This window comes from Heliangelus exortis, chromosome 7, assembly GCF_036169615.1.
Source record: "Heliangelus exortis chromosome 7, bHelExo1.hap1, whole genome shotgun sequence".
NCBI classification, from domain to species: domain Eukaryota; kingdom Metazoa; phylum Chordata; class Aves; order Apodiformes; family Trochilidae; genus Heliangelus; species Heliangelus exortis.
The window spans coordinates 21,863,912-21,881,870 of record NC_092428.1 but is presented as its reverse complement, the minus strand read 5'-3'; the positions used below and the strand labels follow the sequence as shown (position 1 = coordinate 21,881,870).

The 17,959-nt window shown below is 37.5% G+C and overlaps 1 long non-coding RNA gene across 1 annotated transcript in view; it reads left to right on the top strand.

Moving 5' to 3' along the window:
* The window catches only part of LOC139798051 (uncharacterized), a 120,516-nt gene extending 107,091 nt beyond the window's left edge, over window positions 1-13,425 (top strand). The window contains exon 3 of the long non-coding RNA XR_011726686.1: window positions 13,273-13,425. This is a non-coding gene — a long non-coding RNA (uncharacterized lncRNA). The remainder of the gene's footprint in view (window positions 1-13,272) is intronic.
* The last annotated feature ends 4,534 nt before the right edge of the window (window positions 13,426-17,959 follow it).

Sequence of the window (17,959 nt, the reverse complement as noted above, 5' to 3'; positions counted from 1 at the left end):
CAGGTTTTTGAAGCTTGTTGCCAGTCTCAAGGTGAGACATGAATTGGTCCTTTTCTCCAGCTGACACATTTGATTAGCTACTTCAACTCACTTTGTTTGCACAGCCTCTTATTTCCTTCTAGTTTTGACACAGTCCTGCTGCTATTTTAAAATCACACCAAACTGTGAACTTGTAGTAACTGGTAACACTTGAAAGAGAAGGCATTACCTACAAAATGTGATACTGATTTATTATTGCAGCAGGTTACAGGAATGTGTTTGGATGTTTTCACATGTGCCTCTCACTTGGGACTTGGGATTTCAGAAAAGTTCTTGGAAGTATTCACTTTGCTATGGAAATTCCAGTTCAGTTAAAACTCAGGTGAAAGAAAAGTAAATAAGGAGACAGGTGAAAGAGGCTTTTTAAAAACCATCTTCTGTGCTGGGTGTTAATTTCTGTGCTGCTTTCTTTATAAGCATGGGATATATTGGATAGGTGTTGGCTGGGACAAAACATTGTGTTTTCTGGATGGTACCTTCACTAACTTCCTGAGTACTGTAGTTCAACCTATTTAAAATGAGAATAGTGTATATCCTATCTTCCACACGTATTGAATTTAAGTTTTACTTTTAGGACTGCAAAAGGGATGCTCACATTGCTGGAATACTTTATTCTCCTTTCCACATGAGCAGAGAGAGTCTGGGTGGAAAACACCATGTGGCTGATAAACTGGTAAGGACAGTAATGGGTCATGGAACCTCTGTGACTGTAAACCCCAGAGTTACCAGCAAAATGAGTGTTTATACTGTCAACTACTGACCAGAAGATTTTCAGGGCTTTTTGAAAAAATTTCATCTTTCCCTGGGGAGGTTTTAGTATGTTGTGTGTGCTCCTATTAGCCAGAAAAGCCTGAATCACAGTGTTGGAAAGAAATCCTTCCATATTTCTAGATTTTAGCTGCAAGTTAAGCAGCTGTATGGGTATGTAAACCACACACACTGTGTAATTATGATCCATAATTAGAGCTCCTATAAATAATATACCCATCCATACACTAATTAATTCTATTTGTATTAGGATGCATATCTAGATATATATATGCGGTGAAACAACAGTAGGTGGGGCTCTATCATTTATTAGATAATTAATGGTTTTGCTTTTCTGAGATAAATTAAACCCTGTTTTCTGGGCAGGACTAAAGGTGTAGTCATGGATACATAACAGAGCCCACTGCTGGGCTGTCTAATATTTTGCACCCTGATCACCCACACTCTCCATGGCTGCCATCCACCCTTTTCTTATTTCTACCTGGGAAGGAAAGCATGAAAAACAGCCCTCCAAAAACTGTTTCTGACATTCCTTGCTTTATCAATTTATAAAATACTGTTGAAGACTTCTTATTATGAACTATGGAACTTCATAGATAAAAGGTACTCATGTTTTCATCTCCTTAAACATTAAATACCTCAGAAAATATCAACTAGCTTGTGAGATGGCTGCTTATTGTCATTACATTTGAAAGCCACAGTTCTTCAGCTGTGCCATGGAATTTTTTCTTTGGAAAAGCAATGCTCACTAGTAGCAACAGGCTTGAAGAAGCCTGTTTCCTTCCATGCTCTCTCCTTGTCTGATTCTCTCTTTCATTTTTTTTAATTATTATTATACTTCTCCCTTGCTTTTTCTCATAGTCTGCATCCCATTTACCAAAAATATAAAACAGTACAAAATCCAGCATTTTTCCAGAAGAGACTCCAACAACTGAACCTCTTAGATCTCTTGTTTCTCCTGTAACAGTAGTGTTCATTTAATGGGAAAGGACTTGAAGAGCTGCTTCCAATTGTTTTTTACTCTTTTAAAGGCAGTGACAAGGGGCTGTTGTAGCATCTGTGTATCTTTGCAAGCTCTTCCTTTATCACATTGTCAGAGGAAGGTATATTCATCCTTCCAGAAAGTTTTGTCCAGCACCTCTGCTGATGTGTCTGTATGGGACATAAAGCCCAGGAACTGACAGTGGCGAATATGTGTTTGTGCAGAGAACTGTTCCCAAAGCTCTGCCCTTCTTTCTTTCTTTTAACTTCTGGATCCTCCTAGTAATTTCAAATTACTCTCTTAATAAGATATTTTTTCTAATTTTCAAGATCAGATACGCAATATATCAGAAATAATAAAACCTCTCCACACCAAAGAACCTTCACAGCAATATTTTTTGATAAAGGTAAATGGTACTTATCTCACCTCAAATCCTTGATGAAATTAGGGGATTTTGCTGTTGGGAATGAACATTTTACCTTGAAAACATTGAACATTCCCTCTGACAATTGCGAATGTATGGAAATTCACACCTGTGCTCTGGAGGTGGAATTTCACAATTCTTACAATGAAAATCTGCCTTCTCTGGCAGAAATGGCAAATGTGACACCCTGGAGCAATCACACAAGTGACCATGAGAGTCTCAGTTTTCACGTGCAGGTATTCCCAGTGGGCAAATTGGAGGAGCAGTTGGAGTGCCAGCCAAATGGAACACCAACACGAGGCCACCTATGGAAACAGAAAATTCTTTCCTGCTTAAGGGGAAAAATGTAAATGATTGTACTTCTCAAACACAGCACACACAGAATGCTGAGTATCAGTCATTCACTGAAAGTGATAAATCTGTGTTACTGAAAGCCTCTTTCTGTGTGTCCCTACGTACATTGGATGGTAAAGCATCAACCGTGCTTTGAAGAAAAATATGGCTTTGTATCTAAAGTTCCATCTGTGTTGTTGTAATGTAATTCAGCTGCAGAATGCAAGCTCCTGTTTCACAGGCTCTCTGCACAACAAGGAAATATCAGGGACAGTGAAGCAGAGAAAAAAATTGTCCATTTATGAAATATTTTTTATATAATTCTTTTTGTTGAACAAAGAAAGAAGCCAAACAAATGAGAGGCAAAACCCCTAATGAATAAAAATCTGGGCTCAGGAGCATAGATTTGATTTTCCTTTTTAACATCTCCTCCAGCATTTCAGTCTGGGTAGAGAAAAGCAATTCCATTTTAAGAAAGCTTTCAAAAATTTGGTTGCCTTCCAATTTGAAACAAATGCTCAAATCTTAACATTTTCTATCAGGCCCAATTGGAATTGTAGGGGTGACCCTGCCTTTTGCTTGAAGACAAAAACTAAAAGGGTGGAAATTCCAGAGTCCCAAAATACCTCTATGGCTACAAGTCAGGTAGCTCAGGGCATCTGGCCCTAAGAATAGCAGCAAGTGAAAGGCTGCTGCCTGCCAAGGTGTCTGACCCACGTTCAGGTTGGCTCCAGTTGACCCTGTGAGTGTACATTGATGGCTCTAATAGACATGAGAAGACAACATCACTGTAATCTTCTGAGATTTTAGATTCATTTTATCCATCTAAAATGCATTACTTGTTCTTACCCTGCTTAGTAGCAGAGTTACATCATGTTTTGAAAGCACTGTGTATAAAACATATGAAAGACTGCTTGTAAAAAATTTAGGACAGTAAAGGACTTGTTCCAGTAAAAAAAAAAAAAAAAAAAATTGGTCCAAAATGTTTTGGGGTCTTAAATGGATTCATAAAACAGTATCCTTTAAGGATTCTCGTTTTTGTTGGGTGCAGATTTCCTGGTAGATGCTGACAGTGCATGCATGTATTAGGTGAGATGAACAGTTGTAATAACTTCCTCAAGAAGGTGCCCTGTGTGATCTGGCAATTGGTATTTGTAAAAAGCTGGCTGGCTACTGGAGGACCTGCTTACAGATACGTGATCTTATTCCTTACACAGACTTCAATGGAATAATTTGTCCTTATTCCATGTATTTATTATTGCTTAACCCTTCTAGGAATCATAAGTGTTCCCCATTCACAATTTACATTTCCCTTTGAGAACTTTTTTGTGTTGCTTTAGGATACTAAAGCTCTATTAAGCTGTATCTTCTTTCAAGCTCTTTTTCTCCTTGCATGATATGCCAATAGCTAATTACTGCTGCAACTCGGATGTGCTTCAAGCTGTGGGCTTTTTTTTTTTTACATACAGCAGGTGAAAACACCCACTCTGAATAAAAATTCTCTTGCTTTTTCCTACATTTAAACAATAAACGTGTCATCAAAGTACAAGTTTAGTCACTAGAATAACATTTAAGAATGGATCCTGCCCTGATGAAATTATATTGAAATGATGTCTTATACCTCATTCTTGTGAAAAAGAAAATTATTCAAGGATTGAGGCTATTGCTCTCCTTTCTGTGACAAAGCAAGAATAGTATTAAGGAGCCCCCCCAGACTTCTAGCCAAGACCTGTTATAATCCTAAAAAGAAATCTAGCAAGTGTAAAGAAAAAACAAACAAACAAAACGATTTCATCCATTTTCTATAAAATGGGGGGAAATACTAGGTCTGGGAATTTTATCAAATGCAGTAATAGGTTTCACTAACTGCACTAAGGTTTTCCTGACTCACAACGTGACTGGAGAACACTTTTTGTCTTCCAAAAGGTTCTAATGCTGTTCTAGTAAATACACTCTCAATAATTATTCACATTACAGAAAAACCTGCAGGTCTTGCCAAGACGGGCAATGGATTGTGCAGGAAAAATCTGTGTGAAGCAAGAGCTTTCATGCTGGGAATGGGGAAGCTGGCAGAGAACTCAGCTGTAAATTGAAGGCTTCAATATTCCTGCTGGTGGGTTAAGCTTTGTGGTGGACACCAACCAAGCCTTGGTGTGAATGAGGGTGCCTGGAGGGAGAGAATCCCAAGGTAAAAGCTGGGAATGACTGAGGCAGGGCCACTGCAAGGAGCTTCTGCCAGTCCTGGAAGTAAAAGGTCTTGTCAAAGAACAAAATTATCCTGTGTTGGAACAAGGATAAAATTCCTCCATTTGAATCAAATTTCCTTTCCAGTTTTAATTCAAAGTAGGTGAAACTTTCATTCTCTTCTAGATGAATAAGGATTTTTTCAAGTTATCCTTTTTGTTCATTTGTTGTCTTGAGATGGTCACTTCTGGAATCTTAGACTTGCTATTAAGGGCATATTCATAGGAGTAGAAGTGGCACAGAGAGAAAGGTTCATTCTGAGAGGAGAATCTCAGAGATGTGTGATTGCACACAATGATCAAGTTAAAGCTTATGGATCTAATAGCAACAGACAATTTCACAATTATACCATCTATGGCAAAATGGTTAAACAAACCCTACGAAGGATTCTTTCTTGGAATGAATCCACCAAGTGTCCTAGAAAGCAATTAATCTGTTCTGTAGCACATGCTGCAGGCCAGACACTTAAAAATAACCAAAGAAAGAAAGAAAGAAAGAAAAAAACCCAAAACACAGTGAAAAGGGAAAGGAGAGCAAAAGAGTAAATGCCTTCTGAAAAATGAGTCTGCCAAACAAATACCTTCAGTCTCAGCTACCACCTGCCAGGTAGGTATCTGACATGTAAAGAAATGTGTTGGCAGTATGCAAGAAGTAACATTAGAGATCAGACACACTGCAAAGGCAGGAAGAAAAGTTTCCTTTGCATTTCACAGTGCTCTGAACCAAACTCACACCAACAGCAGAACTGCTCTTGGCATCACCTCTTGCAAATGTCTCCCTCAAGAAGAGCCAAATGGGGAAACACTATGAAGTTGCTGCTGAGCACCGTGTCTGATGAAGCCACGCATGACCACACACTCCTGAACCTACACATTATGTGTCCCTTCTGTAGTCTGATTTGTGTCTGCACAAGGTTAAATCTCTAGGAACTGAAGGGGCTGCTAACAGGCCAAGCAGATTGCAGTATCCCTCTCCCCAGCTTGTTGGGCTTGTAGCATTAGGGCTGTGATACTGGGTAGGGGCTTTCCTCAGGGCAAAGAGGCCTCACCTCTGATTCTGTGGGAGCATCAAAAGCTCTGTCTAGATGCATAGGATAGCAACATTTCCCAGATGATTACAGTAGCACTTAACTTGGGTGCTCTGTTTATGTTAAGAAGGGAAAATTCTACTTTTCTGAGTGGATAAAGGGTTGCAAGAAGAAAAAGAATTTTTTCTTGCTATATAGAAGACACATATAATGTGCAATTAGGTGACTTTTAGGATTATTCTGGTAAACACATCTGCTGAGTGTGTTAAAACAATGCTAGCACAAGTGGTAAAAGAATAAATGAGTAAAATCCAGACAGCTTGGGTACAGCTGCTCAGGGTGATATGGATCTATGTGTCTGTGGTTGCACAATGAATGTATAAATTATGGAATGTCCCATGATGGCAGACTGAACATCAATACTTTTATACTTAGGCATTGGTATAAAACTAGTTTATGACCTGTTGGGATGATATGCTAATAATTTAAATAAAGATAACTCATACTTCAAGGCAATTAGGTATATAAGCTTGAGTTTAATTTTAAGCCTGGGACCAGTTACAGTGAAATCAAGAAAATTGCTTCCATGCTAAATTCTAGTCACTGCCCAGCCCTTGAAGTATTCTCCATTGCAGAAATACTCTATGTACCTGTGACAGGGGATTCTGATGTGAAGCCCACTGAGGCTCCTTACACAACATGCACTTGCAACATTATTCTGGCACTGCCAACCACAGGACTGACTTTTCTGGGTTAGTGGAAAAAGCATCTCATCCAGATTTTCCAACACTCGTGTTAGGTTGCTGATGGAAAAAGTTTTGCAGCCCTATTATTTGGCTGTGCTTTTTCCTAAAGATTGCTGGAATTCTGATTAATCTACTAATTTACTTCTAATAAGAAAAAAGATGGTTGAACTGCATTAATAAACCAATGAAGTCCTTTTTTAAAAATTATTTACCATAAACACTTCTTACCCTCAAATGTCACAGTATAATTTGTCATTTTCCTTTTTTTTTTTTCTTTTAAGTAGCATTGCTTAGAGCACCCATTATGTATTTATCAACAGCAGAGCTTTTGGGGTTAGTATGTCACACCAAGACTGCAGAAATTTAACTCAGTGCCCATTGAAGGCTGAGATTTGGTCGACTAGATATTACAGTTCTGACACCAACATTTTTATAGGAAAGAAATATCATTTTATATACCAGATGGTGAGAGAATGTTACTGTATTTTTTTTTTCTACTACCTATTAAAAAAGGCACGAGTTCCATACACTTACTTCCGCTTTTCCTTAAAAGACACTAGGCACCAAAAATGCTGTTGGAAACCTGAGTTTTCTCCCCGTTGTACAGATAGTGTCATGTTAATTTTGCAGGCTTACTTGCTTTGAGCTGGATGTGTTCTGTAAGTAGATCACAATTTCTGGTACCTGAGCTGGCCATTTATTTTTTTCATATGGACAATTTTTATTTTACCATAAATAGTATGTTGAAATGCTTCATTATGAATGTAGACCTTAAAGTGTTCTGTCCTCCACATATTTATCTTTATGAATATAAGTAATATTCATATATTTTGTTAGGGAATATATTAGAGGAAAAAAAAAAGGATTATGGAAATGTAGAAATATCTCTATGCAATTCACTATTTGAGTGCTTTCATGTGCACCTTTCTAGTCATTCACTATTCCTTTTATGAATTTCATAAAACTAACCAAGTAAAAAATAAGCTATATTAGTAAATTGGAGAAATATTTTTGGTCTCTATGTATTTGTTCTTTGGGAACTAATTGAAATTGATTTTGCTGCTGTTGCTTTTTAATGCCATCCTACATTGCAACTGCTTTTTCCTGATTATTTAATAGTTCTAAATCAGGGATCATGTAACTGGTGTCTGGCAGGCTTGACACCTATACATTTTTGGTCACAAATATTGAGGTTTCTGAGAGACCTTAACTTGATTTATCTGTATTGGGAAAACTGGTGTGGTGCAGGCATCACTCACCACTCTCAGTTGTGTGGGGTTGTGTCTGAACAATCCACTAAACTGTAATCACTATTTGTGTGCAAAGCATAGCAATTAGAGTAATTTTCTTGGCTGGTGATTCTGAACTTGGAAAAAAACCAAATAAGAATAAAAATCGCAAACCCTCTATCCCAGCATATTATATATTATTTGAATATAAAAATTGACCATCATAGCTTCAGAAGAAAGCTTTTTTTTTTTCCCTGGCTTTCTTTCTGGGTTTGATTTTCACCTACCTTGTCCATAGATTTATCTTTTTCATGGTTCTCAAGGTTCTCAGAGAGTTGAGGACTTTACATTTAAAACTGAGCATTCTAAGCCTCTTATTTTCCAAAAGTAGTGGGCATGGGCACTTGTGAGCTAAGAGATAATTCAGATTGTGTAGGAATGTCAGCAATAGGCTCTTACAGTAACTCTGGTTTACCTGATTTGCTTGACTAAATTGCAACTTCATAGAAGTTTGAAAATAAGAATATAGAGTATTTGATATTAATAAGAAAGATGTAACAGACTCAGCATGAAACATCTGACTCTAAATTACTGCACTGCCATAGGTAATCCTTTTTTTTTTTTTAACAGTTGTTTTAAAAAATAAGTTATTTGCATTTTTTCTGTTTAGAATTAGTTAAAAAGTTTGTTTGGTTTTGTTTTTTCACTTGTTTGTGTCAGTTTTTTTAAATTAAAGAAGAGGCAGTAGCAAAGGCAGCCACTGTTGCATGACTCCCTTTCAAGGGTGACTGGCAACTAAAAATTTTATTGTAATAAGAAAGATGACATGAAAAAAATATATTAAATGGTGATTCTCCTTGTCTTACTGGCTTTAATGACATAAATAATTTCTCATCAAAAAAGGTACAGATTGTTGCATGGAAAGAGATCCTCAGGGCACCACTCAAATAAATACTCTGGGTAAGCAGGGAGCAGATCTGCTGGCTTTAGGGGGAACATCTTCTGGTGAATTTACTGAACAAAGCAGGAGGAAGTGTGTTTCCTCACTGTTTGTACAACTTACTCTTCACATATTTGAAATGGCTAGAAAATGATAGCTTATAAACAGCAAGCAGGACCAGCCTCAGAGAAACTTTGCCTCTCAGAGGACTCTGCGGTGCTGCCATGGTCTCGGGACAAAGAGTGGGACATTTGGGTTGTTTCCTTTCTGCAAAGACAGTAAATACAGTCAAAATGTAATAACAGTGACCTCATCCAACGTGCAGCACAAGTCTCTCTTACTACTGCTCTTGTACTTTAGTGCATTTTGCTTCAGAACTTCTGAGCCTGTAGCACACAAGCTACAAGCTTGGAAGTTGCTGCCTGTTCCTACAGACAAGTGATCTCAACAGGTTCACTCTGAACTTGAGTCAGTTCTCAGTTGCTCTGTGAAGACTGTAAATAAAATCATGTTCCTCTTGATACACAGAAAAGCTCTGCTATTGACCACAGCTGGGACAAGATTTTGCCCTATGATGTTGTCAAATTTTTGACTCCTATATGCCACCCTCATCTCTTGAATCTTACAATTTCAACTAAAATGTGGCAAAGTTGAAAAAGAAGGAACGTGGTTTTCTATTTGCATAACTTTAATGATTGGATTGATTGAACTTAACATTTCCTTCAAAGTTCCCACTGTGGCTGGCGTTGCTAGTGTTGAAATTGCAAATATATATCTCAAAAGCAACATATTTTTAGAAAGTTTTATGCGATAGGAAATAGGGTCTTAAGATGAAAAGTGTGTTTCATCTTAGCATTTATTTTTATCTTGCACATGTAAGCAAAGTGTCTTGGAGGAAATCAGACGTGTGTACATTATTAGCTATATGTACACATTTCCCTGCTTGATTTTTTTCTATCTCAATCAAAAGTAGCTTTTAGGATGAACAAGTAGGAGATGAAGCAAGGAGCAGAGGCAAGACACACTTCTGTACATTACCTCCTAAGGATTAATAGTGTGACCATTACTGGGGAAGTAATTAAAATTCTATCACTGCTTTATCAAAAGGATGCTTAATCATTAAAAGCTTCCTCATTTTAAAAGAGAAAGGCAGCTCAGTATTTAAGGGCAGTTTGTGCAAAACCAGTGAATGAATATAGTGACTCTAAAGGATAGACTGACCACACCTAGGATATTTCAATGTTTTTGAGTTGCAATAGGTTTTCTAAAGCTGAAAATTATAGATTTTTTGTTCTTTGTATACATGCCTATGTAGACTTTTGAAATTATATGCTGTATATTAATATTTTAGGGGCAGTTTTCATTTAAAACTTTGTTTGTCAGAAGCTGCAAGTGGAAAGTTTCTCAGAGGTGCCAGTACAGCTTGGCCTGTTACACAGCAGGGCTGAGAAGTAAAAGCTGACATTGAGGACTCAATTTAGAACAGCTGAACATAGGACATATCCTTAAGAGGGCAAAAGTAATGAAATCCACAAGCTCATCTTTCCCTGCCTTCAGAGGGGAGGGCAACAACATCTGCAGTGCAGCTGCTTCTGCATTCACGGCATCACCTCCATGATCTAAGGTAAATTTTTGCTGTGCATTGTGCTCACCTTCTCTTCATGCCAAAAACTTGATTGGGATTTATCAGCCCAATCATGCCCCTGCCTTCTGATCAGACATCTGGTTCTGCCTCCAAGTATATCCAAGAATGCAGTATGTAGGGGAAAAACTCAGGGATAACAGTACCTCTTCACTTTTCAAATTGTAGAAATGTGGTTAAGCTTTACATTCAGGCACATGGATTTTTGAAAATTAGATTTATACAGAATTAATGCAATTGACAGGTGATTTTCATGGAAGCAGATGATCTGCAGCAGTTTTGACACTGGTGTTTTATCTAAGATATCCAAAGAAACATTGAAAATAACACCTAGGTTTGAACAATATTTTGCTTCGTTGTCGATGTTGTTATTTTGTACCAGATTCTAGAAATACAGAAGGTGGAGCTTCTGCAGAGAACTTGGGGACACACTAATTCCCTGGCCACAGTTTTGGATGATGAGGGAGCTACAGCAACAAATTTTGAAGTTTTCATTCCTGGCCTCTGAGTTCTGGGTATGGATTTACCATTTTGCTGAGCTTGATCCCCTGATTATAGACAGATTGACTGAAGAGGTTCCTCCTTAAAATATGATTCACTTTCCCAAAAGAGATGAAGGCAAATGTGGAAGGCTGTAGAAAAATGAATAGCAGCACAAATGTAATTTTGTAAGGAAAGGAAGAGTTTAAAATAAAGCAAGCCTTGTGTGACTAAAAACTTGTTTTCTTTAACCAACTACCTCAGCTGCTCTGGTAAAAAAGAAAGAAAGAAACAAAAAACCCCACAAAACAACAAAACACAAAAACCCCCAAAACCAAACCACAAAAAAAACCCCAAAACCCCACAAAAAAACCCATCACAAGAGCCAACTCAATGAACTTTACATGTCTTTATCATGCTTAATATTATCAGCACATCAGAGTATGTAAGGTAGATTGTTATTGGTTTAATACTGTTTATTAAATAGTATCCCCAGTTATTGAGCTGTAATGAAAAAGTATCATGATGAGGGCTGTAGATTGGTGTATTCATAGTAAACACAAAGAAATACAGCATTTTGATTCAAAATTACTAACCTGGGATTTTAGATTAACTAATTCATCTCAAGTTTTCCAATGAACAAATAAATATTAATACCTAGTGTTAATAAGTGGAAACATAGACTTGTACATTGGTACTTAACTAGCTTAAGGCTGAATCCTATTTTTTTTTTTAAGTAAATTGATTTTAAAGCTCTGGGGTTGAGAGTTGTGCTAATTGTTGGTAATTCTATTGCTATCAAAATCTTAAAATTTTTAGAGTACATTTTTCCCCCCTGATTTCAATCACAGCATCTAATACAATGGATTCTGTATATAAAATTATCAGGCAGGTATTTAATAATTAGTATTCTATCTCTTGTTCTCTTTTAAATATTTATTCAGCAGCTGTCTTGCTCTAGGCATTGTTTTACTTCTTATTGTCCCTCCCTCATGTCTATTTGCAGTGAGACTGAATTACACAACAGTAACAAAACCAAGATTCTCATCTGCTTTATTTTTCATAGCTGCTCATGGTGTTTTAGGCTAGGTATAGAAAGGTGCCTCATATTTACATAGGGGTGCCAAGAAACATTTTTTTCTGACTCCTGTGTTGAGGAAAAAAAAAAAAAAAAAAAGGTGCTTTTTCTACATAGTTGAAGTCCACCAATAAGTGAAGTGCTTGGAAAATATGAATGATTTCATGGGTGTCTCAAAGCTTTAAAGATGAAAGATCCAGCTTTTCTTCCTGATTAAGCTATGAGAATGATGAGTTCCTGTGGGCTTTTTCTACTTCAAAGGGTCATTCAGATATAATTCTAAGGGCGAATGCCACAAAACCATTTCCATGAAGTTTGATAGAATTAGTTCCTTTTCTGTTCTGTGGAAGGATAAGGAAGCTGCTTCCCTTTGCTTGTTCTACTTGTTGCTTTTCTGGACGTTCAGGGCATCTTTAAAGAGATACCTGCTAAGCTGCTGAACCTCCTAAGTAGTAGGAGTCATAAACATCCAAATATCTGACATCCAAAATCATATTAATAGCTCTCAATATTTTTCATATAATTCTCCCAGGCAATTGCCCTATGTGATTCTAGGAAAAACAAATTCCTGGGTGAGCACTAATGCTAAAAAAAATAATAATTCCAAGTTATTTCCTCTAGGATCTACACAAAATTAAGCTAATTGCTCATATCAGTATTTTTGGTCACTCTTTTTCTAGGTGTTAGAATCAGCAGGACTATTTGAGTTGATTCATTGTTTACTTGGTCATTCTTGGCAGATAAGCCATTTCTTCTGGGTGTAATTTAATTGCTGGGACTGGTGAGGAAGTTTTAATCTATCTCTCCTCCTATCAACTTTGGACTTTGGGAGACCATCAAATTTATTTTAGGTTCTACTTTTTCCATCACCGTTTTATTATTCCCTCAAATATAGATTTCTGGCACTTCTGTAGCTATGCTTTTTTTTTTTTTTTTTTTTTTTTAAGTCATTGTAATACCTTTACAAAATAACTGTCATTTGTTTAAATAAAAAATCTCACCTTTAAGATGTAACAGCTAGGATGAATGTACTATTTATCCAAAGACTGTGACAGAAGGTAATTTTATTTACTGTCAAAAGGAATCAAGACGAAAAAATCCCAAGCAAACCAGTATTAGGATGCAGTTGTAGGTTTTAGAGAAGGCAATGATTTAAGGCTTAATTTGAAGTCATCTGGAGGTGAACTGTTTGCACTGTGTTGCTACCCTTGCAGGTTTAGCATTTTAAAGAACATTCATGTATCTCTGAAACTGAAATAGGTGAAACTAATTCAGTATCTGGATGCCTCACACTCTTCTTGAATTTTACAATAACTCTGTAATTTTGGGCTAATTTCCAGGGGAAACTCAGAGTATGTTGGATGCTTCAGACCCATGAGTGGAGGAGTTCCAAGGTTGGCACCTCTGACCAGGGCCATTGCTGGAGTCCCCATCACCTGGAGGCTGGTGGCACACATCCCTCCCCTCCTGGGGGCTGCTGGGGAGAGGAGGACCCAGACAAGCACCTGCTTCTCTCTCAGGTACATTTTAAGAACATATTACTTTAGCCTCATTGCCCTTTGGTAGCACATGGAAGTCACTGCAGAATCAAGTTTATTTGTCAAATCTCCACAAAGACCTCTTCTACAATGGCCAGCAGAACTAAAGGTAAATCTTTATTCATTGTTCCTAGCAACAGACGAGTAAAAGTGCAAACACCTCCAAAATGTTCCTAAGACTGTGCTATGTGATAATATCCACAGTGAGCAACACCTAGGAGCAGGGTTCTGTTCTGTTACATGGGACAGGAGAAAATTCTGAAAAGATCACACAGAATCACACGGGTTTGAAAGGACCACTGAGATCATCAAGTCCAACCCTTAATCCACTACCCCTGTGGTTCCCAGCCCATGGCACTGAGTGCCACATCCAGTCTTCTTAAAAACCTCCAGGGATGGAGAATCCACCACCTCCCTGGGCAGCCCATGATGCCAAGGTCTGAAATAGTATATGTTACCTTTCTGCCTGATTAATTGAGTGTATTAATTGGGGCAGAAAATGTGCACGTTTTCAAGAAAAAAATTAGAAGTGACTCATAATAGTAAATAATTTTAACTTTCTTGCCTGTTGCTGGCTGCTTCATAGCCTTTCTCACTGTTGTAATCCTTTTGTCCTAAATCTTGGAAAGATTTGGATTTTGGTTTAGGGTTTAGTCCAGGATAGACTGCATTATAGTGAAAGATTCCTGCTGACTTCATCTTGCTTTGGAGTGAACCCTTCTGATGGCGTTTTCCATATTGCTTTCAAATATTTCTTCTTCTGGCATGTTAAATTTATGTTTCTGATAAAAATCTCAAGGGCTACAAAGGCTTAAGGAATAATAGATGCATTTCTATTATGTTGCAGTGGCTTCAGTATGTCTCAAGGGCGTTGTTAAGCCTGGTCACTGTATTTCTCAGTCTGAAATCATTATTATGTTCTTATGGGACTGGTCCAATACCACTAAAATTGGAATTAAAAAATTGCTTTGATTTTGCTCTTGCTAAACACTTTTCCCACTGAGATCCTTAGAATATCCAGACAGCTGAAGCAGAAGAATATTGAGAATTTGGCTTGATAAAAATGAATCAAGTTCTTAGGATTTCTGTTATTTAGCAATGAATTATTCCAAAGAAAGTATTCAGTTTACCAATATTTCCTTATTGCAAGATGTTTTGCAGGATTTGGGGTGTGGGATTTTTTTTTTTTTTTTTTTTTTTTTTTTTTTTTTTTTTTTTTTTTTTTGTGATATCATGATGTATTCCAATTATTCATTCTGAACCAGCAAAGATAAATATTTGAATTGTATCTATTCATTGGTGTACATTCTAATGTAATTCTGAATATTTAGTGGCAGCCCTGGCATTTACAAACAGGTTACACATGATTTGAAAAACTGAGGCCATGTGAGTTGTTGAGGACAAATCAGGTTACCTGTGTTCTGTGAAAGGATAGGTCAGTGCTGGGTGATCCCTCCAGGCACAACTGAGCCACCTGGATTGTACTTGATAAGTACCTGGCTAAAGTGGCTGGAACAGAGCCTGGAAGAATCACCCTTTGTTTGTGAAATTCTGGGGTTTTTTTGACACATCCAGTGACCCAACTGTCAGTACACAGCAAGTGAGGTGGGTGCTGGTGGAATTTTGAGTCTGTTTATGCTATACAGCAGCTGATTGCACCATAAAGCAAAGCAGGTTTGTTGCTTGAATCTCCAGGTAATATTTACATGAATTAAAAATTATTTTTTTTTCCTTATATTTAGTAAAGATGGGGAGAAAAGAAAAGCTTCTAACTGTGTGTGCATGTGGGATTGGAATACAGGCATTTCACATGCATATTGTTTTGGTGCTGAAACGGGCATAGCTCCAAAAGTGTCTTTTTTCCAGCTTTGAATTTGTTTTTTTTTTGTTGGCTATTCTAAAGACAGTTACACTGAGGTTTCTAAAACTGATTCTGTGGTAACAGTTAAAACAGATCTACCTCCTTAAACCCATTTATTACAATTCACTATTTGAAGCTGCTGTGTGGCCCTACGTGGTTCTGCTGAACCCAGACAGGAAGAGCCCGCATAACAGGACCTACTACAGAGCCAACTCGTAACTCCCCTGTGCCAAAAAAAAAAAAAAAAAAAAAAAGCATGAATAAGCAGTGTATCTGTCCTGTGCCTGTCACACCAGTCCTTCAGAAAATGCCACCTCTGACTCCACGATAGATAAATAACTTTATCCCATCCCAGTCACAGATGTCCTCAAGGAGATACTAAGGGTTTCATTGCATGTGATGAAAAAAAGTAACTGGAGAAAAATAAATTATACATTGTTTCCTGAACATGATGAGAATATTTCCAGAAAAAGTAAAAGTGTTGCACTGTGATACAGAATGAGTAGGAAGAAATGCAAGTGAAATTTACCAAATACCTACGTAAATTAGAATTAATGCACTGAACAGATTCAGTTTAACAAGAGTGGGCTGATTTGAGAAACTGATTAAGATTTGAATATTAATGTGTGAGGACAGAGAAATAGTCTGGAAGCACTCAGAGACTGTTTTTGTACACATTGTAACGTTTTAACTCATGACTAAATTATTACGGGAAGAGGTTTCCAGACATGGCCTGCACTCAGGTGACTGTCTAGGTATATGGCATTTATTTTTATTTTTAACTGAGGGTTAACCTATTCGAAATACATTTGCACTTACTGTTGGGTTAAGGGAAAGCTGCTTTGAACTTCCTATATCAAGATCCGTGCCATTTCATATTTTTAGTCTAAAGAACTTCCTTCAAAGAGGATAGTAGCAAGACCTTTGTGAACTTATCAGGGGAATATGTGTTTTTAAGTAGCTCACTTAAGTAAGGCACATTGAAAACATCCCACCATCAATTTCAAGAATAGTTTGTCAACCCACGATGGTAAGAATGGGAAATTGTAAAAAAAGAAGCCTGAAAATCTTTACTCATAATACATGAAGTCTTTCAATATTAAACAATGAAATGGCTACAGCTACCCTTGAGTCATCTTAATGGCATCACATCCTGATGTCTTCCATTAGAACCATTACAAAGTTAAGCTGCAGATAGCCTGAAAATCTTAGTTGGGAAGAAGAAGTGCAGTTGAGACAGATGAAACACTGAAAGACTTCAGGACATAGTCAAGAGAAAACTAAAAGCTCTCTGTCTTCTGAGGGTTATAAAACATATTTGCTGTGTTCTGTTCTCCCAAGATGCACGTACAAATTGTTTGGAGGATGAACACAAAGAATGATTCACATTGAGCTTAGTGAGCAGCAATATGGTTGCAGAAGAAGCAAGAGCTGAAGGATGTTTGTAGAGGCAATACAAAGCCCAAAGCAGAACAAAGGCATTCATAGTTTGCAGAGAAGATGAAAACAGTGGAGGACAGGCAGTCTCTGGCTCTACATTTCCATAAGAAATCCTGGATTCCATAAAATCAGTGACAAAAACTCCCTAGATTCCCAAGAATTCCCCATCTTCTCCATTTGCTTGCTTTCTGGGCACCTGTTTGTGTACTGGGCAATGTTCATGTGGTTGTTTCTGAATGCTTTCTCCTCATCCTTTAGCTTCTTCACTGAAGGATTAGAAACTCATATATTCATGTTTTCCAGTGCCAAATTTCCTACAGTACTTTTACCCGATAAGCCACTTCCAGATTTTCCACATAGCTGTTATGACAGACCCATGTTAAAGAAGCTGCCAACCTCCAGTTGGATTGCTTGAAGTGACAATTCTCTAGATGTCTAGTTAATGTAATTTTGATATATTATAAATGCTATTAACATTAATTATTTTCTCTATTTGTCTGTGTATATACACAGAACAAATTTATTTCACAGTTTGTCTCCAACTTTTCTGCTCAGTAATTGTGTATAAATGTCAATATACTTTAAAATACCTTACTTTCCTCATAAGGAAATTATTCGTGTGTCAAAATCAGGCAGTGACACCAAGTTCAGAGGAAAGGGTTAGAACATCTGTACATACATAATTTTATAGACCATTTTGGAGAGGAACTTTCTACAAGGGTGTATAGTGATAGGACAACAGGTAATGGCTTTATGCTGGAGGAGGGGTAGATTTAGGTCAGACTTCAAGAAGAAATTCTTTAATGTGAGGATGGTGAGGCACTGGAAGAGTTTCCCAGGGAGGCTGTGGATGCTGCCTCCCTGGAAGTGTTCAAGGCCAGGTTGGATGAGACTTTGAGTAACCTCAACTAGTGGGAGGTGTCCCTGCCTGTGCAGGGACCTTGGAACTAGATGATCTTTAAGGCCCCTTCCAACCAAAACCATTCAGTGATTTTATGATTTTCTAATATTTTGAAAATGGCAATAAACCCACCCTATGGTACCCTGCTGTTAACCTTTCAGTGAGCACCCTAACTGTTTAAATGTTTTGTCCAGCAAATGAATGGAAAAGCACCATGAACTTGGGAGTTCAGCTCTGGAGCAGATAAAAAACCTGGAGTAGTTTCAGTACCAAAACGTGTCTGGCAA